At 49.6% G+C, this 21,733-nt stretch overlaps 1 long non-coding RNA gene across 3 annotated transcripts in view; it reads right to left on the bottom strand.

Moving 5' to 3' along the window:
- Positions 1 to 9,882: 9,882 nt before the first annotated feature.
- The window catches only part of LOC126913513 (uncharacterized), a 34,642-nt gene continuing 22,791 nt past the window's right edge, over positions 9,883 to 21,733 (bottom strand). The window contains exons 3-5 of one of the 3 annotated variants that reach the window (XR_007708953.1): positions 17,892 to 18,307; positions 13,246 to 15,428; positions 9,883 to 10,782 (exon numbers count right to left, since the gene is read on the bottom strand). This is a non-coding gene — a long non-coding RNA (uncharacterized LOC126913513). Of the gene's footprint in view, positions 10,783 to 13,245; positions 15,429 to 17,891; positions 18,784 to 21,733 lie in introns of those variants that run through there. The other 2 variants (XR_007708952.1, XR_007708954.1) reach the window with 2 other exon arrangements.

The raw sequence follows: 21,733 nt of genomic DNA, 5'->3' as shown, positions 1-21,733 counted from the left end.
ACAGAATCCTACAATGGCTGGGGTTGGAAGGGCCCTTAAAGACCATCCAGCTCGAGCCCACCTGCACTGGTGCCCCAGGACCCTGTTGGGAGCCGCAGGGCTGGGCTGGGGCCAGCTCTGGCTTGAGGGTGACTGAGGCTGTGCCTGTCAGCCCTGCAGTGGGACATGGCGGTTGCCTAGCACCACTGTGGGTCACAATATGCACTGCCCCTGACAGCACAGGGCTGCCATGTGCTCACGGTCCCTGTCCTTGGCTTCCCAACGAGCTGGGTCCCCATGCTTGGTCCTGAGCGAGGTGGTGCATGTGCGAGTCCATGAGTCCCCAAGTGCCACAGGGCGGACTTCTCACTCTTTCCCCTGGAGCTGAACACTCTCTTTTGGTTCCACCATACCTGTGCCCCTGAGAAGCTCCACATCCATGACGTCCATGGCCCAGCTCTCTCGAGCTCACGGCTGGGCTGTCCTGCCCCAGGGGGTCCTGCCAGCTGCCTGGAGCACACTGGAAAAGTTTGGCCTACATGCCTTAGTTCTCAACAAAAGCAGCATACCCACGGTGTGCCAAACCCTCTCTGGGCAGCAGAACAGAATCTTGAAGTCTGCGGTGCCCAAACTGAAACCTTTTTCTTCATTCTTTATAAAATGAACATTAAAGTTAACTCTTAACAAGACAATGAGATTAAGGAAGTACATGCTAAACATAGAAGACTATAATACTCAACTTTTTGCCCAAATTATGCTCATTGTCATCCCAGGGTGGGACACATAAGCTTAGGATATAAAAGTGTTAGCAGGTAGTGGTGAAAAAAAAAAGTTCATGATAGGAAAACTTAGAGTGAGGAAAAAAGTTGGAGCTGGGGAGGGGGGGCGAGGGGAGAAGGGTACCATTGAAAACCCTAGAAGAGGCAGTCGATGTTCTGTGCTCCTTCTCCACAAGACAGGGACACCTCCTGGTAAGCTCTGCACCTTCACCTTCACTTTGGTGAGGAAAAGACCTGCGATAGCATTTATACGTTTAGAAATGTGTTAACTGCCTTTTGGGTTAGTGGCATAGATTCATTTTAGCTGCCTATCGGGTCAGTGGAATAGACCCACAAGAAAGAGGAGAATCCCTTGTCATGAAGACCTCAGGCTTCTCCACCCACATTTTGCTTCGGCAAATCTGCGTTCTCCGATTTGGCCGCATCTGTTCCAAAACCAGCCTGCATACAAGCCATGCAGGAGAAGGATCTCTTACGGAGATCCCCAAAGCTAGCCCTGATTCAACTGGCAAGGTTAACTCCCCCTTATCTGTGGCCTCCCAGACACCATAAAGACACATGGGGTAGCTACTGACAACAAGGCCAACACAAACTGCCTGTGCTATGCCCAATACTGCCCTGGATGCCACACAGCTGGCTGATCTTGTTTGCCAAAACTTTGTGGCTACCTCCACATACAGGATTTTGTCTGGGATCCTCTGCTCAGATCGCTTCAGGGTAGGTACCTGACAACTTTGGCCAATTTTGGAGGGAGGTTCCTGCCTGGGTACCTTCACTTCCCTTCGCTGATCAGGATTTGAAAAACTTTTGGGCTAGCTCCCAATACAGAACTGCTTGTCAATACCACCGGAAGACCCCTCCGCCTTAAGTCCCTCACAATTTTGGCTCTACTTTGGAGGGAGCTGCATGCCTGCTAGCTACCATTGCCTCCTCCAGGGAAGCTTCTGCAAATGTTGGGGATTCTGCCTGAGACACATTTAGCTCTGGGGACCAGCTGCAAAGCCCTTCAGGGCAGGGACACCACAACTTTGGACAAGTTTAGACGGAAAGTGTATGCCTGGTAGCTACCCTTGCCTTCTCACCTCGGCATGCTTCTAGAAAAAAGATTTGGCTTCCTCCAAGAGAGATTTTTTCTTTGTGGATCCTAAACTCGGATCCCTCTAGGCTAGGTAACAGAGAATTTTGGCTAATTTGGAGGTTGCTACATGCCCGGGAGCTACCTTTGCCTCCACCACATTGTACTTAGGAAAAATTCTCTGTCACCTGCACAAGTTCTGGAAAAGCAGCATACCCGTATGGGGTTCTACCTTTGAACCTGCCCAAATTGTGTCTGCATGTCCTGTAGCTCTCAGGATTAGCTCAAATTGCATGGAGCTTCCCCAGTTTTTCTCCATTTCTTGACGTCTGGTTCTGTTTGCCCCTTAAGGCTCTTTCCAAGCATTTCATTGAGCCTCTTCCTTTTGGCATTCTCTGAACAGAGCTGAAACCTCGGGTTGCTGCCTCAAACTCCTCCAAGGCTGTTGCTCTAGTTCGTTGTGTCCATCGGTGTACGTTCCCAACCCTGCAACAATGGAATAGACAGTTTTTGTTTGGGGATTTTGTTTGTTTGGTTGTTTCTTTTCATTATGACCTTTTCTTTCTTTGGTCTTTCCTTCAATCCTACCACTTCTGTTACTTTGAATCCTCCTCTTAGTTTTGTTGTTTCTTTGCTTTTTTCAGACAGCTCAGCAATACGACCCCGTTTCAATCCCTGAAGCACTGCCTCCCTCACAGAATCCTACAATGGCTGGGGTTTGGAAGGGAGCTTAAAGCCATCCAGCTCGAGCCCACCTGCACTGGTGCCCCAGGACCCTCTTGGGAGCCACAGGGCTGGGCTGGGGCAGCTCTGGCTTGGGGTGACTGAGGCTGTGCCTGTCAGCCCTGCAGCATCCCGTATGGGGTATGTAACGTACTTTGGCCTTGATACGTGCATGCCCAGTGGGACATGGCGGTTGCCTAGCACCACTGTGGGTCACAATATGCACTGCCCCTGACAGCACAGGGCTGCCATGTGCTCACGGTCCCTTCCTTGGCTTCCCAACGAGCTTTGTGTCCCCATGCTTGGTCCTGAGCGAGGTGGTGCATGTGCGGAGTCCATGAGTCCCCAAGTGCCACAGGGCGGACTTCTCACTCTTTCCCCTGGAGGAACACTCTCTTTGGTTCCACCATGCACCTGTGCCCTTCAGAAGCTCCACATCCATGACGTCCATGGCCCAGCTCTCTCGAGCTCACGGCTGGGCTGTCCTGCCCCAGGGGGTCCTGCAGCTGCCTGGAGCACACTGGAAAAGTTTGGCCTACATGCCTTAGTTCTCAACAAAAGCAGCATACCCACGGTGTGCCAAACCCTCTTGGGCAGCAGAACAGAATCTTGAAGTCTGCGGTGCCCAAACTGAAACCTTTTTTCTTCATTCTTTATAAAATGAACATTAAAGTTAAACTCTTAACAAGACAATGAGATTAAGGAAGTACATGCTAAACATAGAAGACTATAATACTCAACTTTTTGCCCAAATTGCTCATTGTCATCCCAGGGTGGGACACACAAAGCTTAGGATATAAAAGTGTTAGCAGGTAGTGGTGAAAGAAATTTGGATAGGAAAACCTTAGAGTGAGGGTAAAAAAGGGGAGATGCTGGGGAGGGGGGCTGCTAGAAGAAATTTGCCTCCTCCAGAAGAGGCAGGATGTTGGGGATTTCCTTCTCCACAAGACTGGGACACCTCAGCTGTAAGCCCTGCACCTTCACCTTCACAACTTTGGACAATTTACCTGCGATGTAGCCTTTATACCCTTGAAATGTGTCAACTGCTGTCATGCTTCTAGTAAAAAGATTTGGCATAGATTCATTTAGCTGCCTATCGGGTCAGTGGAATAGACCCACAAGAAAGAGGAGAATCCCCTTGTCATGAAGACCTCAGGGTTCTCCGATTTGGCTGCATCTGTTCCAAAACCTGCCTGCATACAAGCCATGCAGGAGAAGGATCTCTTACGGAGATCCCCAAAGCTAGCCCTGATTCTACTGGCAAGGTTAACTCCCCCTTATCTGTGGCCTCCCAGACACCATAAAGACACATGTAGCTACTGTGCATGCCCACACAAACTGCCTGTGCTATGAATACTGCCCTGGATCCACACAGCTGGCTGATACTTGGAAAAACTTTGTGGCTACCTTCCACAGAGTTCTTGGATCTGGGCATCCTACCAGATCGCTTCAGGGTAGGTACCTGAAGAACTTTGGCCAATTTTACCCGTTCCTCCTCCCAGGATACTTGAGGTTTGGGGGCTGCTTCTGGGACTTGTACCTTCACTTCCAATTTTGGAGGGAGGTACCTGCCTGGGTACCTTCACTGATCAGGATTTGAAAAACTTTCAACCTAGCTCCCAATACAGAACTGCTTGTCAATACCACCGGAAGACCCCTCCGTTAAGTCCCTCACAATTTTGGCTCTACTTTGGATGGAGGGAGCTGCATGCCTGCTAGCTACCATTGCCTCCTCCAGGGAAGCTTCTGCAAATGTTGGGGATTCTGCCTGAGACACATTTAGCTCTGGGGACCAGCTGCAAAGCCCTTCAGGGCAGGGACACCACAACTTTGGACAAGTTTAGACGGAACTGTATGCCTGGTAGCTACCCTTGCCTTCTCACCTCGGCATGCTTCTAGAAAAAAGATTTGGCTTCCTCCAAGAGAGATTTTTTCTTCTGTGGATCCTAAACTTGGATCCCTCTAGGCTAGGTAACAGAGAATTTTGGCTAATTTGGAGGTTGCTACATGCCCGGGAGCTACCTTTGCCTCCACCACATTGTACTTAGGAAAAATTCTCTGTCACCTGCACAAGTTCTGGAAAAGCAGCATACCCGTCTGCTTTTTTGTTACCTGCCTGTGTCTGCATGTCCTGTAGCTCTCACGGATTAGCTCAAATTGCACGGAGCTTCCCCAGCTTTTTCTCCATTTCTTGACGTCTGGTTCTGTTTGCCCCTTAAGGCTCTTTCCAAGCATTTCATTGAGCCCTTCCTTTTGGCATTCTCTGAACAGAGCTGAAACCTCGGGTTGCTGCCTCAAACTCCTCCAAGGCTGTTGCTCTAGTTCGTTTGTGTCCATCGGTGTACGTTCCCAACCCTGCAACAATGGAATAGACAGTTTTTGTTGGATTTTGTTTGTTTGGTTGTTTCTTTTCATTATGACCTTTTTTCTTTGGTCTTTCCTTCAATCCTACCACTTTGTTACTTTGAATCCTCCTCTTAGTTTTGTTGTTTCTTTGCTTTTTTCAGACATCAGCAACCGACCCCGTTTCCCTGTGCACTGCCTCCCTCACAGAATCCTACAATGGCTGGGGTTGGAAGGGCCCTTAAAGACCATCCAGCTCGAGCCCACCTGCACTGGTGCCCCAGGACCCTGTTGGGAGCCACAGGGCTGGGCTGGGGCCAGCTCTGGCTTGAGGGTGACTGAGGCTGTGCCTGTCAGCCCTGCAGTGGGACATGGCGGTTGCCTAGCACCACTGTGGGTCACAATATGCACTGCCCCTGACAGCACAGGGCTGCCATGTGCTCACGGTCCCTGTCCTTGGCTTCCCAACGAGCTGGGTCCCCATGCTTGGTCCTGAGCGAGGTGGTGCATGTGCGAGTCCATGAGTCCCCAAGTGCCACAGGGCGGACTTCTCACTCTTTCCCCTGGAGCTGAACACTCTCTTTTGGTTCCACCATACCTGTGCCCCTGAGAAGCTCCACATCCATGACGTCCATGGCCCAGCTCTCTCGAGCTCACGGCTGGGCTGTCCTGCCCCAGGGGGTCCTGCCAGCTGCCTGGAGCACACTGGAAAAGTTTGGCCTACATGCCTTAGTTCTCAACAAAAGCAGCATACCCACGGTGTGCCAAACCCTCTCTGGGCAGCAGAACAGAATCTTGAAGTCTGCGGTGCCCAAACTGAAACCTTTTTCTTCATTCTTTATAAAATGAAACATTAAAGTTAACTCTTAACAAGACAATGAGATTAAGGAAGTACATGCTAAACATAGAAGACTATAATACTCAACTTTTTGCCCAAATTATGCTCATTGTCATCCAGGGTGGGACACATAAGCTTAGGATATAAAAGTGTTAGCAGGTAGTGGTGAAAAAATCATGATAGGAAACCTTAGAGTGAGGAAAAAAGGGAGAGCTGGGGAGGGGGGGCGGAGGGGAGAAGAAATAATTGAAAACCTAGAAGAGGCAGTCGATGTTCTGTGCTCCTTCTCCACCAAGACAGGGACACCTCCTTGGTAAGCTCTGCACCTTCACCTTCACTTTGGTGAGGAATACCTGCGATAGCATTTATACGTTTGGAAATGTGTTAACTGCCTTTTGGGTTAGTGGCATAGATTCATTTTTAGCTGCCTATCGGGTTCAGTGCTTCTAGAATAGACCTTCACAAGAAAGAGGAGAATCCCTTGTCATGAAGACCTAGGGTTGGCTCCCGATTTGGCTGCATCTGTTCCAAAACCAGCCTGCATACAAGCCATGCAGGAGAAGGATCTCTTACGGAGATCCCCAAAGCTAGCCCTGATTTGGCAACTGGCAAGGTAACTCCCCCTTATCTGTGGCCTCCCAGACACCATAAAGACACATGTAGCTACTGTTCAAGACCAGCACACAAACTGCCTGTGCTATGAATACTGCCCTGGATGCCACACAGCTGGCCTCTTCAGGATCTTGTTTGCCAAAAACTTTGTGGCTACCTCCACATACAGATTTTGTCTTGGGATCCTCTGCTCAGATCGCTTCAGGGTAGGTACCTGACAACTTTGGCCAATTTTGGAGGGAGGTTCCTGCCTGGGTACCTTCACTTCCCTTCGCTGATCAGGATTTGAAAAACTTTTGGGCCTAGCTCCCAATACAGAACTGCTTGTCAATACCACCTGAAGACCCCTCCGCCTTAAGTCCCTCACAATTTTGGCTCTACTTTGGAGGGAGCTGCATGCCTGCTAGCTACCATTGCCTCCTCCAGGGAAGCTTCTGCAAATGTTGGGGATTCTGCCTGAGACACATTTAGCTCTGGGGACCAGCTGCAAAGCCCTTCAGGGCAGGGACACCACAACTTTGGACAAGTTTAGACGGAACTGTATGCCTGGTAGCTACCCTTGCCTTCTCACCTCGGCATGCTTCTAGAAAAAAGATTTGGCTTCCTCCAAGAGAGGTTTTTTCTTTGTGGATCCTAAACTCGGATCCCTCTAGGCTAGGTAACAGAGAATTTTGCCTAATTTGGAGTTGCACATGCCCGGGAGCTACCTTTGCCTCCACCACATTGTACTTAGGAAAAATTCTCTGTCACCTGCACAAGTTCTGGAAAAGCAGCATACCCGTCTGCTTTTTTGTTACCTGCCTGTGTCTGCATGTCCTGTAGCTCTCACGGATTAGCTCAAATTGCATGGAGCTTCCCCAGCTTTTTCTCCATTTCTTGACGTCTGGTTCTGTTTGCCCCTTAAGGCTCTTTCCAAGCATTTCATTGAGCCTTTCCTTTGGCATTCTCTGAACAGAGCTGAAACTCGGTTGCTGCCTCAAAACTCTCCAAGGCTGTTGCTCTAGTTCGTTTGTGTCCATCGGTGTACGTTCCCAACCCTGCAACAATGGAATAGACGTTTTTTGTTGGATTTTGTTTTGTTGTTTGTTTCTTTTGCATTATGACCTTTTCTTTCTTTGGTCTTTCCTTCATCCTACCACTTTTGTTACTTTGAATCCTCCTCTTTTTTGTTGTTTCTTTGCTTTTTTCAGACATCATCAACCGACCCGTTTTCCCTGTGCCCTGCCTCCTCACAGAATCCTACATGGCTGGGGTTGAAGGGCCCTTAAAGACCATCCAGCTCGCGCCCACCTGCACTGGTGCCCCAGGACCCTCTTGGGAGCCACAGGCTGGGCTGGGGCAGCTCTGGCTTGAGGGTGACTGAGGCTGTGCCTGTCAGCCCTGCAGTGGGACATGGCGGTTGCCTGCACCACTGTGGGTCCAATATGCACTGCCCCTGACAGCACAGGGCTGCCATGTGCTCACGGTCCCTGTCCTTGGCTTCCCAACGAGCTGGGTCCCCATGCTTGGTCCTGAGCGAGGTGGCATGTGCGAGTCCATGAGTCCCCAAGTGCCACAGGGCGACTTCTCACTCTTTCCCCTGGAGCTGAACACTCTCTTTTGGTTCCACCATACCTGTGCCCCTGAGAACTCCACATCCATGACGTCCATGGCCCAGCTCTCTCGAGCTCACGGCTGGGCTGTCCTGCCCCACGGGTCCTGACAGCTGCCTGGAGCACACTGGAAAAGTTTGGCCTACATGCCTTAGTTCACAAAAGCAGCATACCCACGGTGTGCCAAACCCTCTCTGGGCAGCAGAACAGAATCTTGAAGTCTGCGGTGCCCAAACTGAAACCTTTTTCTTCATTCTTTATAAATGAACATTAAGTTAACTCTTAACAAGACAATGAGATTAAGGAAGTACATGCTAAACATAGAAGACTATAATACTCAACTTTTGCCAAATTATGCTCATTGTCATCCCAGGGTGGGACACATAAGCTAGGATATAAAAGTGTTAGCAGGTAGTGGTGAAAAAATCATGATAGGAAAACCTTAGAGTGAAGAAAAAGGGAGAGCTGGGGAGGGGGGGGGGCGAGGGAGAAGAATAATTGAAAACCTAGAAGAGGCAGTCGATGTTCTGTGCTCCTTCTCCACCAAGACAGGGACACCTCCTTGGTAAGCTCTGCACTTCACCTTCACTTTGGTGAGGAATACCTGCGATAGCATTTATACGTTTAGAAATGTGTTAACTGCCTTTTGGGTTAGTGGCATAGATTCATTTTAGCTGCCTATCGGGTCAGTGGAATAGACCCACAAGAAAGGGATCCCTTGTCATGAAGACCTCGGTTCTCCGATTTGGCTGCATCTGTTCCAAACCAGCCTGCATACAAGCCTGCAGGAGAAGGATCTCTTACGGAGATCCCCAAAGCTAGCCCTGATTCAACTGGCAAGGTTAACTCCCCTTATCTGTGGCCTCCCAGACACCATAAAGACACATGTAGCTACTGTTCAAGACCACACACAACTGCCTGTGCTATAATACTGCCTGGATGCCACACAGCTGGCTGATCTTGTTTGCCAAAACTTTGTGGCTACCTCCACATACAGATTTTGTCTGGGAATCTCTGCTCAGATCGCTTCAGGGTAGGTACCAGACAACTTTTGCCAGTTTTGGAGGGAGGTTCCTGCCTGGGTACCTTCACTTCCCTTCGCTGATCAGGATTTGAAAAACTTTCAACCTAGCTCCCAATACAGAACTGCTTGTCAATACCACCGAAGACCCCTCCGCCTTAAGTCCCTCACAATTTTGGCTCTACTTTGGAGGGAGCTGCATGCCTGCTAGCTACCATTGCCCCTCCAGGGAAGCTTCTGCAAATGTTGGGGATTCTGCCTGAGACACATTTAGCTCTGGGGACCAGCTGCAAAGCCCTTCAGGGCAGGGACACCACAACTTTGGACAAGTTTAGACGGAACTGTATGCCTGGTAGCTACCCTTGCCTTCTCACCTCGGCATGCTTCTAGAAAAAAGATTTGGCTTCCTCCAAGAGAGGTTTTTTCTTTGTGGATCCTAAACTTGGATCCCTCTAGGCTAGGTACAGAGAATTTTGGCTAATTTGGAGGTTGCTACATGCCCGGGAGCTACCTTTGCCTCCACCACATTGTACTTAGGAAAAATTCTCTGTCACCTGCACAAGTTCTGGATAAAGCAGCATACCCGTATGGGTATCTACCTGAACTTTGGCCAAATTGGGAAGTACGTGCATGCCCAGTAGCTACCCGTTCCTCCTCCCAGGCATACTTGGTGAAATTTTGGGGCCTCTTCCGGAGAGAGGGACTTGTGGATTCGGTCCGCAGACCCCTTCAGGCTTGGTACCCAAAAGAACTTTGGCCAATTTTGGAGGGAGGTTCCTGCCTGGGTACCTTCACTTCCCTTCGCTGATCAGATTTGAAAAACTTTTGACCTAGCTCCCAATACAGAACTGCTTGTCAACCACAAGACCCTCTGCGTTAAGTCCCTCACAATTTTGGCTCTACTTTGGAGGGAGCTGCATGCCTGCTAGCTACCATTGCCTCCTCCAGGGAAGCTTCTGCAAATGTTGGGGATTCTGCCTGAGACACATTTAGCTCTGGGGACCAGCTGCAAAGCCCTTCAGGGCAGGGACACCACAACTTTGGACAAGTTTAGACGGAACTGTATGCCTGGTAGCTACCCTTGCCTTCTCACCTCGGCATGCTTCTAGAAAAAAGATTTGGCTTCCTCCAAGAGAGGTTTTTTCTTTGTGGATCCTAAACTCGGATCCCTCTAGGCTAGGTAACAGAGAATTTTGGCTAATTTGGAGGTTGCTACATGCCCGGGAGCTACCTTTGCCTCCACCACATTGTACTTAGGAAAAATTCTCTGTCACCTGCACAAGTTCTGGAAAAGCAGCATACCCGTATGGGGTATCTACCTGAACTTTGGCCAAATTGGGAAGTACGTGCATGCCCAGTAGCTACCCGTTCCTCCTCCCAGGCATACTTGGTGAAATTTTGGGGCCTCTTCCGGAGAGAGAGGGACTTGTGGATTCGGTCCGCAGACCCCTTCAGGCTTGGTACCCAAGAACTTTGGCCAATTTTGGAGGGAGGTTCCTGCCTGGGTACCTTCACTTCCCTTCGCTGATCAGGATTTGAAAAACTTTTGGGCTAGCTCCCAATACAGAACTGCTTGTCAACACCACCTGAAGACCCCTCTGCGTTAAGTCCCTCACAATTTTGGCTCTACTTTGGAGGGAGCTGCATGCCTGCTAGCTACCATTGCCTCCTCCAGGGAAGCTTCTGCAAATGTTGGGGATTCTGCCTGAGACACATTTAGCTCTGGGGACCAGCTGCAAAGCCCTTCAGGGCAGGGACACCACAACTTTGGACAAGTTTAGACGGAAGTGTATGCCTGGTAGCTACCCTTGCCTTCTCACCTCGGCATGCTTCTAGAAAAAAAGATTTGGCTTCCTCCAAGAGAGATTTTTTCTTTGTGGATCCTAAACTTGGATCCCTCTAGGCTAGGTAACAGAGAATTTTGGCTAATTTGGAGGTTGCTACATGCCCGGGAGCTACCTTTGCCTCCACCACATTGTACTTAGGAAAAATTCTCTGTCACCTGCACAAGTTCTGGAAAAGCAGCATACCCGTCTGCTTTTTTGTTACCTGCCTGTGTCTGCATGTCCTGTAGCTCTCACGGATTAGCTCAAATTGCACGGAGCTTCCCCAGCTTTTTCTCCATTTCTTGACGTCTGGTTCTGTTTGCCCCTTAAGGCTCTTTCCAAGCATTTCATTGAGCCTTTCCTTTTGGCATTCTCTGAACAGAGCTGAAACCTCGGGTTGCTGCCTCAAACTCCTCCAAGGCTGTTGCTCTAGTTCGTTTGTGTCCATCGGTGTACGTTCCCAACCCTGCAACAATGGAATAGACAGTTTTTGTTGGATTTTGTTTTGTTTGGTTGTTTCTTTTCATTATGACCTTTTCTTTCTTTGGTCTTTCCTTCAATCCTACCACTTTTGTTACTTTGAATCCTCCTCTTAGTTTTGTTGTTTCTTTGCTTTTTTCAGACATCAGCAACCGACCCCGTTTTCCCTGTGCACTGCCTCCCTCACAGAATCCTACAATGGCTGGGGTTGGAAGGGCCCTTAAAGACCATCCAGCTCGAGCCCACCTGCACTGGTGCCCCAGGACCCACTTGGGAGCCACAGGGCTGGGCTGGGGCCAGCTCTGGCTTGAGGGTGACTGAGGCTGTGCCTGTCAGCCCTGCAGTGGGACATGGCGGTTGCCTAGCACCACTGTGGGTCACAATATGCACTGCCCCTGACAGCACAGGGCTGCCATGTGCTCACGGTCCCTGTCCTTGGCTTCCCAACGAGCTGGGTCCCCATGCTTGGTCCTGAGCGAGGTGGTGCATGTGCGAGTCCATGAGTCCCCAAGTGCCACAGGGCGGACTTCTCACTCTTTCCCCTGGAGCTGAACACTCTCTTTTGGTTCCACCATACCTGTGCCCCTGAGAAGCTCCACATCCATGACGTCCAAGGCCCAGCTCTCTCGAGCTCACGGCTGGGCTGTCCTGCCCCACGGTGTCCTGACAGCTGCCTGGAGCACACTGGAAAAGTTTGGCCTACATGCCTTAGTTCTCAACAAAAGCAGCATACCCACGGTGTGCCAAACCCTCTCTGGGCAGCAGAACAGAATCTTGAAGTCTGCGGTGCCCAAACTGAAACCTTTTTCTTCATTCTTTATAAAATGAACATTAAAGTTAACTCTTAACAAGATAATGAGATTAAGGAAGTACATGCTAAACATAGAAGACTATAATACTCAACTTTTTGCCCAAATTATGCTCATTGTCATCCCAGGGTGGGACACATAAGCTTAGGATATAAAAGTGTTAGCAGGTAGTGGTGAAAAAATTCATGATAGGAAAACCTTAGAGTGAGGAAAAAAGGGAGAGCTGGGGAGGGGGGGCGGAGGGGAGAAGAAATAATTGAAAACCTAGAAGAGGCAGTCGATGTTCTGTGCTCCTTCTCCACCAAGACAGGGACACCTCCTTGGTAAGCTCTGCACCTTCACCTTCACTTTGGTGAGGAATACCTGCGATAGCATTTATACGTTTAGAAATGTGTTAACTGCCTTTTGGGTTAGTGGCATAGATTCATTTTAGCTGCCTATCGGGTCAGTGGAATAGACCCACAAGAAAGAGGAGAATCCCTTGTCATGAAGACCTCAGGGTTCTCCGATTTGGCTGCATCTGCTCCAAAACCAGCCTGCATACAAGCCATGCAGGAGAAGGATCTCTTACGGAGATCCCCAAAGCTAGCCCTGATTCAACTGGCAAGGTTAACTCCCCCTTATCTGTGGCCTCCCAGACACCATAAAGACACATGTAGCTACTGTTCAAGACCACACACAAACTGCCTGTGCTATGAATACTGCACTGGATGCCACACAGCTGGCTGATCTTGTTTGCCAAAACTTTGTGGCTACCTCCACATACAGATTTTGTCTGGGATCCTCTGCTCAGATCGCTTCAGGGTAGGTACCAGACAACTTTGGCCAGTTTTGGAGGGAGGTTCCTGCCTGGGTACCTTCACTTCCCTTCGCTGATCAGGATTTGAAAAACTTTCAACCTAGCTCCCAATACAAAACTGCTTGTCAATACCACCGGAAGACCCCTCCGCGTTAAGTCCCTCACAATTTTGGCTCTACTTTGGAGGGAGCTGCATGCCTGCTAGCTACCAGTGCCTCCTCCAGGGAAGCTTCTGCAAATGTTGGGGATTCTGCCTGAGACACATGTAGCTCTGGGGACCAGCTGCAAAGCCCTTCAGGGCAGGGACACCACAACTTTGGCCAAGTTTAGATGGAACTGTATGCCTGGTAGCTACCCTTGCCTTCTCACCTCGGCATGCTTCTAGAAAAAAGATTTGGCTTCCTCCAAGAGAGGTTTTTTCTTTGTGGATCCTAAACTTGGATCCCTCTAGGCTAGGTAACAGAGAATTTTGGCTAATTTGGAGGTTGCTACATGCCCGGGAGCTACCTTTGCCTCCACCACATTGTACTTAGGAAAAATTCTCTGTCACCTGCACAAGTTCTGGAAAAGCAGCATACCCGTATGGGGTATCTACCTGAACTTTGGCCAAATTGGGAAGTACGTGCATGCCCAGTAGCTACCCGTTCCTCCTCCCAGGCATACTTGGTGAAATTTTGGGGCCTCTTCCGGAGAGAGAGGGACTTGTGGATTCGGTCCGCAGACCCCTTCAGGCTTGGTACAAAAGAACTTTGGCCAATTTTGGAGGGAGGTTCCTGCCTGGGTACCTTCACTTCCCTTCGCTGATCAGGATTTGAAAAACTTTTGACCTAGCTCCCAATACGGAACTGCTTGTCAACAACACATGAAGACCCCTCTGCGTTAAGACCCTCACAATTTTGGCTCTACTTTGGAGGGAGCTGCATGCCTGCTAGCTACCATTGCCTCCTCCAGGGAAGCTTCTGCAAATGTTGGGGATTCTGCCTGAGACACATTTAGCTCTGGGGACCAGCTGCAAAGCCCTTCAGGGCAGGGACACCACAACTTTGGCCAAGTTTAGACGGAACTGTATGCCTGGTAGCTACCCTTGCCTTCTCACCTCGGCATGCTTCTAGAAAAAAGATTTGGCTTCCTCCAAGAGAGAGTTTTTCTTTGTGGATTCTAAACTCGGATCCCTCTAGGCTAGGTAACAGAGAATTTTGGCTAATTTGGAGGTTGCTACATGCCCGGGAGCTACCTTTGCCTCCACCACATTGTACTTAGGAAAAATTCTCTGTCACCTGCACAAGTTCTGGAAAAGCAGCATACCCGTATGGGGTATCTACCTGAACTTTGGCCAAATTGGGAAGTACGTGCATGCCCAGTAGCTACCCGTTCCTCCTCCCAGGCATACTTGGTGAAATTTTGGGGCCTCTTCCGGAGAGAGAGGGACTTGTGGATTCGGTCCGCAGACCCCTTCAGGCTTGGTACCCAAGAACTTTGGCCAATTTTGGAGGGAGGTTCCTGCCTGGGTACCTTCACTTCCCTTCGCTGATCAGGATTTGAAAAACGTTTGGGCTAGCTCCCAATACAGAACTGCTTGTCAATACGAGCTGAAGACCGCTCCGCCTTAAGTCCCTCACAATTTTGGCTCTATTTTGGAGGGAGCTGCATGCCTGCTAGCTACCATTGCCTCCTCCAGGGAAGCTTCTGCAAATGTTGGGGATTCTGCCTGAGACACATTTAGCTCTGGGGACCAGCTGCAAAGCCCTTCAGGGCAGGGACACCACAACTTTGGACAAGTTTAGATGGAACTGTATGCCTGGTAGCTACCCTTGCCTTCTCACCTCGGCATGCTTCTAGAAAAAAGATTTGGCTTCCTCCAAGAGAGGTTTTTTCTTTGTGGATCCTAAACTCGGATCCCTCTAGGCTAGGTAACAGAGAATTTTGGCTAATTTGGAGGTTGCTACATGCCCGGGAGCTACCTTTGCCTCCACCACATTGTACTTAGGAAAAATTCTCTGTCACCTGCACAAGTTCTGGATAAAAGCAGCATACCCGTATGGGGTATCTACCTGAACTTTGGCCAAATTGGGAAGTACGTGCATGCCCAGTAGCTACCCGTTCCTCCTCCCAGGCATACTTGGTGAAATTTTGGGGCCTCTTCCGGAGAGAGAGGGACTTGTGGATTCGGTCCGCAGACCCCTTCAGGCTTGGTACCCAAGAACTTTGGCCAATTTTGGAGGGAGGTTCCTGCCTGGGTACCTTCACTTCCCTTCGCTGATCAGGATTTGAAAAACTTTTGGGCTAGCTCCCAATACAGAACTGCTTGTCAACACCACCTGAAGACCCCTCTGCGTTAAGTCCCTCACAATTTTGGCTCTACTTTGGAGGGAGCTGCATGCCTGCTAGCTACCATTGCCTCCTCCAGGGAAGCTTCTGCAAATGTTGGGGATTCTGCCTGAGACACATTTAGCTCTGGGGACCAGCTGCAAAGCCCTTCAGGGCAGGGACACCACAACTTTGGACAAGTTTAGACGGAAGTGTATGCCTGGTAGCTACCCTTGCCTTCTCACCTCGGCATGCTTCTAGAAAAAAAGATTTGGCTTCCTCCAAGAGAGATTTTTTCTTTGTGGATCCTAAACTTGGATCCCTCTAGGCTAGGTAACAGAGAATTTTGGCTAATTTGGAGGTTGCTACATGCCCGGGAGCTACCTTTGCCTCCACCACATTGTACTTAGGAAAAATTCGCTGTCACCTGCACAAGTTCTGGAAAAGCAGCATACCCGTCTGCTTTTTTGTTACCTGCCTGTGTCTGCATGTCCTGTAGCTCTCACGAATTAGCTCAAATTGCACGGAGCTTCCCCAGCTTTTTCTCCATTTCTTGACGTCTGGTTCTGTTTGCCCCTTAAGGCTCTTTCCAAGCATTTCATTGAGCCCTTCCTTTTGGCATTCTCTGAACAGAGCTGAAACCTCGGGTTGCTGCCTCAAACTCCTCCAAGGCTGTTGCTCTAGTTCGTTTGTGTCCATCGGTGTACGTTCCCAACCCTGCAACAATGGAATAGACAGTTTTTGTTGGATTTTGTTTTGTTTGGTTGTTTCTTTTCATTATGACCTTTTCTTTCTTTGGTCTTTCCTTCAATCCTACCACTTTTGTTACTTTGAATCCTCCTCTTAGTTTTGTTGTTTCTTTGCTTTTTTCAGACATCAGCAACCGACCCCGTTTTCCCTGTGCACTGCCTCCCTCACAGAATCCTACAATGGCTGGGGTTGGAAGGGCCCTTAAAGACCATCCAGCTCGAGCCCACCTGCACTGGTGCCCCAGGACCCTGTTGGGAGCCGCAGGGCTGGGCTGGGGCCAGCTCTGGCTTGAGGGTGACTGAGGCTGTGCCTGTCAGCCCTGCAGTGGGACATGGCGGTTGCCTAGCACCACTGTGGGTCACAATATGCACTGCCCCTGACAGCACAGGGCTGCCATGTGCTCACGGTCCCTGTCCTTGGCTTCCCAACGAGCTGGGTCCCCATGCTTGGTCCTGAGCGAGGTGGTGCATGTGCGAGTCCATGAGTCCCCAAGTGCCACAGGGCGGACTTCTCACTCTTTCCCCTGGAGCTGAACACTCTCTTTTGGTTCCACCATACCTGTGCCCCTGAGAAGCTCCACATCCATGACGTCCAAGGCCCAGCTCTCTCGAGCTCACGGCTGGGCTGTCCTGCCCCACGGTGTCCTGACAGCTGCCTGGAGCACACTGGAAAAGTTTGGCCTACATGCCTTAGTTCTCAACAAAAGCAGCATACCCACGGTGTGCCAAACCCTCTCTGGGCAGCAGAACAGAATCTTGAAGTCTGCGGTGCCCAAACTGAAACCTTTTTCTTCATTCTTTATAAAATGAACATTAAAGTTAACTCTTAACAAGACAATGAGATTAAGGAAGTACATGCTAAACATAGAAGACTATAATACTCAACTTTTTGCCCAAATTATGCTCATTGTCATCCCAGGGTGGGACACATAAGCTTAGGATATAAAAGTGTTAGCAGGTAGTGGTGAAAAAATTCATGATAGGAAAACCTTAGAGTGAGGAAAAAAGGGAGAGCTGGGGAGGGGGGGCGGAGGGGAGAAGAAATAATTGAAAACCTAGAAGAGGCAGTCGATGTTCTGTGCTCCTTCTCCACCAAGACAGGGACACCTCCTTGGTAAGCTCTGCACCTTCACCTTCACTTTGGTGAGGAATACCTGCGATAGCATTTATACGTTTAGAAATGTGTTAACTGCATTTTGGGTTAGCGGCATAGATTCATTTTAGCTGCCTATCGGGTCAGTGGAATAGACCCACAAGAAAGAGGAGAATCCCTTGTCATGAAGACCTCAGGGTTCTCCGATTTGGCTGCATCTGCTCCAAAACCAGCCTGCATACAAGCCATGCAGGAGAAGGATCTCTTACGGAGATCCCCAAAGCTAGCCCTGATTCAACTGGCAAGGTTAACTCCCCCTTATCTGTGGCCTCCCAGACACCATAAAGACACATGTAGCTACTGTTCAAGACCACACACAAACTGCCTGTGCTATGAATACTGCACTGGATGCCACACAGCTGGCTGATCTTGTTTGCCAAAACTTTGTGGCTACCTCCACATACAGATTTTGTCTGGGATCCTCTGTTCAGATCGCTTCAGGGTAGGTACCTGACAACTTTGGCCAGTTTTGGAGGGAGGTTCCTGCCTGGGTACCTTCACTTCCCTTCGCTGATCAGGATTTGAAAAACTTTTGACCTAGCTCCCAATACAAAACTGCTTGTCAATACCACCGGAAGACCCCTCCGCGTTAAGTCCCTCACAATTTTGGCTCTACTTTGGAGGGAGCTGCATGCCTGCTAGCTACCATTGCCTCCTCCAGGGAAGCTTCTGCAAATGTTGGGGATTCTGCCTGAGACAGATTTAGCTCTGGGGACCAGCTGCAAAGCCCTTCAGGGCAGGGACACCACAACTTTGGACAAGTTTAGATGGAACTGTATGCCTGGCAGCTACCCTTGCCTTCTCACCTCGGCATGCTTCTAGAAAAAAGATTTGGCTTCCTCCAAGAGAGGTTTTTTCTTTGTGGATCCTAAACTTGGATCCCTCTAGGCTAGGTAACAGAGAATTTTGGCTAATTTGGAGGTTGCTACATGCCCGGGAGCTACCTTTGCCTCCACCACATTGTACTTAGGAAAAATTCTCTGTCACCTGCACAAGTTCTGGAAAAGCAGCATACCCGTATGGGGTATCTACCTGAACTTTGGCCAAATTGGGAAGTACGTGCATGCCCAGTAGCTACCCGTTCCTCCTCCCAGGCATACTTGGTGAAATTTTGGGGCCTCTTCCGGAGAGAGAGGGACTTGTGGATTCGGTCCGCAGACCCCTTCAGGCTTGGTACAAAAGAACTTTGGCCAATTTTGGAGGGAGGTTCCTGCCTGGGTACCTTCACTTCCCTTCGCTGATCAGGATTTGAAAAACTTTTGACCTAGCTCCCAATACGGAACTGCTTGTCAACAACACATGAAGACCCCTCTGCGTTAAGACCCTCACAATTTTGGCTCTACTTTGGAGGGAGCTGCATGCCTGCTAGCTACCATTGCCTCCTCCAGGGAAGCTTCTGCAAATGTTGGGGATTCTGCCTGAGACAGATTTAGCTCTGGGGACCAGCTGCAAAGCCCTTCAGGGCAGGGACACCACAACTTTGGCCAAGTTTAGACGGAACTGTATGCCTGGTAGCTACCCTTGCCTTCTCACCTCGGCATGCTTCTAGAAAAAAGATTTGGCTTCCTCCAAGAGAGAGTTTTTCTTTGTGGATTCTAAACTCGGATCCCTCTAGGCTAGGTAACAGAGAATTTTGGCTAATTTGGAGGTTGCTACATGCCCGGGAGCTACCTTTGCCTCCACCACATTGTACTTAGGAAAAATTCTCTGTTACCTGCACAAGTTCTGGAAAAGCAGCATACCCGTATGGGGTATCTACCTGAACTTTGGCCAAATTGGGAAGTACGTGCATGCCCAGTAGCTACCCGTTCCTCCTCCCAGGCATACTTGGTGAAATTTTGGGGCCTCTTCCGGAGAGAGAGGGACTTGTGGATTCGGTCCGCAGACCCCTTCAGGCTTGGTACCCAAGAACTTTGGCCAATTTTGGAGGGAGGTTCCTGCCTGGGTACCTTCACTTCCCTTCGCTGATCAGGATTTGAAAAACTTTTGACCTAGCTCCCAATACAGGAACTGCTTAGTCAACACCACATGAAGACCCCTCTGCGTTAAGATCCCTCACAATTTTGGCTCTACTTTGGAGGGAGCTGCATGCCTGCTAGCTACCATTGCCTCCTCCAGGGAAGCTTCTGCAAATGTTGGGGATTCTGCCTGAGACACATTTAGCTCTGGGGACCAGCTGCAAAGCCCTTCAGGGCAGGGACACCACAACTTTGGACAAGTTTAGACGGAACTGTATGCCTGGTAGCTACCCTTGCCTTCTCACCTCGGCATGCTTCTAGAAAAAAAGATTTGGCTTCCTCCAAGAGAGATTTTTTCTTTGTGGATCCTAAACTTGGATCCCTCTAGGCTAGGTAACAGAGAATTTTGGCTAATTTGGAGGTTGCTACATGCCCGGGAGCTACCTTTGCCTCCACCACATTGTACTTAGGAAAAATTCTCTGTCACCTGCACAAGTTCTGGAAAAGCAGCATACCCGTCTGCTTTTTTGTTACCTGCCTGTGTCTGCATGTCCTGTAGCTCTCACGGATTAGCTCAAATTGCACGGAGCTTCCCCAGCTTTTTCTCCATTTCTTGACGTCTGGTTCTGTTTGCCCCTTAAGGCTCTTTCCAAGCATTTCATTGAGCCTTTCCTTTTGGCATTCTCTGAACAGAGCTGAAACCTCGGGTTGCTGCCTCAAACTCCTCCAAGGCTGTTGCTCTAGTTCGTTTGTGTCCATCGGTGTACGTTCCCAACCCTGCAACAATGGAATAGACAGTTTTTGTTGGATTTTGTTTTGTTTGGTTGTTTCTTTTCATTATGACCTTTTCTTTCTTTGGTCTTTCCTTCAATCCTACCACTTTTGTTACTTTGAATCCTCCTCTTAGTTTTGTTGTTTCTTTGCTTTTTTCAGACATCAGCAACCGACCCCGTTTTCCCTGTGCACTGCCTCCCTCACAGAATCCTACAATGGCTGGGGTTGGAAGGGCCCTTAAAGACCATCCAGCTCGAAGCCCACCTGCACTGGTGCCCCAGGACCCACTTGGGAGCCACAGGGCTGGGCTGGGGCCAGCTCTGGCTTGAGGGTGACTGAGGCTGTGCCTGTCAGCCCTGCAGTGGGACATGGCGGTTGCCTAGCACCACTGTGGGTCACAATATGCACTGCCCCTGACAGCACAGGGCTGCCATGTGCTCACGGTCCCTGTCCTTGGCTTCCCAACGAGCTGGGTCCCCATGCTTGGTCCTGAGCGAGGTGGTGCATGTGCGAGTCCATGAGTCCCCAAGTGCCACAGGGCGGACTTCTCACTCTTTCCCCTGGAGCTGAACACTCTCTTTTGGTTCCACCATACCTGTGCCCCTGAGAAGCTCCACATCCATGACGTCCATGGCCCAGCTCTCTCGAGCTCACGGCTGGGCTGTCCTGCCCCACGGTGTCCTGACAGCTGCCTGGAGCACACTGGAAAAGTTTGGCCTACATGCCTTAGTTCTCAACAAAAGCAGCATACCCACGGTGTGCCAAACCCTCTCTGGGCAGCAGAACAGAATCTTGAAGTCTGCGGTGCCCAAACTGAAACCTTTTTCTTCATTCTTTATAAAATGAACATTAAAGTTAACTCTTAACAAGATAATGAGATTAAGGAAGTACATGCTAAACATAGAAGACTATAATACTCAACTTTTTGCCCAAATTATGCTCATTGTCATCCCAGGGTGGGACACATAAGCTTAGGATATAAAAGTGTTAGCAGGTAGTGGTGAAAAAATTCATGATAGGAAAACCTTAGAGTGAGGAAAAAAGGGAGAGCTGGGGAGGGGGGGCGGAGGGGAGAAGAAATAATTGAAAACCTAGAAGAGGCAGTCGATGTTCTGTGCTCCTTCTCCACCAAGACAGGGACACCTCCTTGGTAAGCTCTGCACCTTCACCTTCACTTTGGTGAGGAATACCTGCGATAGCATTTATACGTTTAGAAATGTGTTAACTGCCTTTTGGGTTAGCTGGCATAGATTCATTTTAGCTGCCTATCGGGTCAGTGGAATAGACCCACAAGAAAGAGGAGAATCCCTTGTCATGAAGACCTCAGGGTTCTCCGATTTGGCTGCATCTGCTTCCAAAACCAGCCTGCATACAAGCCATGCAGGAGAAGGATCTCTTACGGAGATCCCCAAAGCTAGCCCTGATTCAACTGGCAAGGTTAACTCCCCCTTATCTGTGGCCTCCCAGACACCATAAAGACACATGTAGCTACTGTTCAAGACCACACACAAACTGCCTGTGCTATGAATACTGCACTGGATGCCACACAGCTGGCTGATCTTGTTTGCCAAAACTTTGTGGCTACCTCCACATACAGATTTTGTCTGGGATCCTCTGCTCAGATCGCTTCAGGGTAGGTACCAGACAACTTTGGCCAGTTTTGGAGGGAGGTTCCTGCCTGGGTACCTTCACTTCCCTTCGCTGATCAGGATTTGAAAAACTTTCAACCTAGCTCCCAATACAGAACTGCTTGTCAATACCACCTGAAGACCCCTCCGCGTTAAGTCCCTCACAATTTTGGCTCTACTTTGGAGGGAGCTGCATGCCTGCTAGCTACCATTGCCTCCTCCAGGGAAGCTTCTGCAAATGTTGGGGATTCTGCCTGAGACACATTTAGCTCTGGGGACCAGCTGCAA

Source organism: Cygnus atratus, chromosome 17 (assembly GCF_013377495.2).
Source record: "Cygnus atratus isolate AKBS03 ecotype Queensland, Australia chromosome 17, CAtr_DNAZoo_HiC_assembly, whole genome shotgun sequence".
Classification (NCBI taxonomy): Eukaryota; Metazoa; Chordata; class Aves; order Anseriformes; family Anatidae; genus Cygnus; species Cygnus atratus.
Note: the sequence above shows the minus strand (reverse complement) of the source record. Positions and strands in the feature narration are given on the sequence as shown.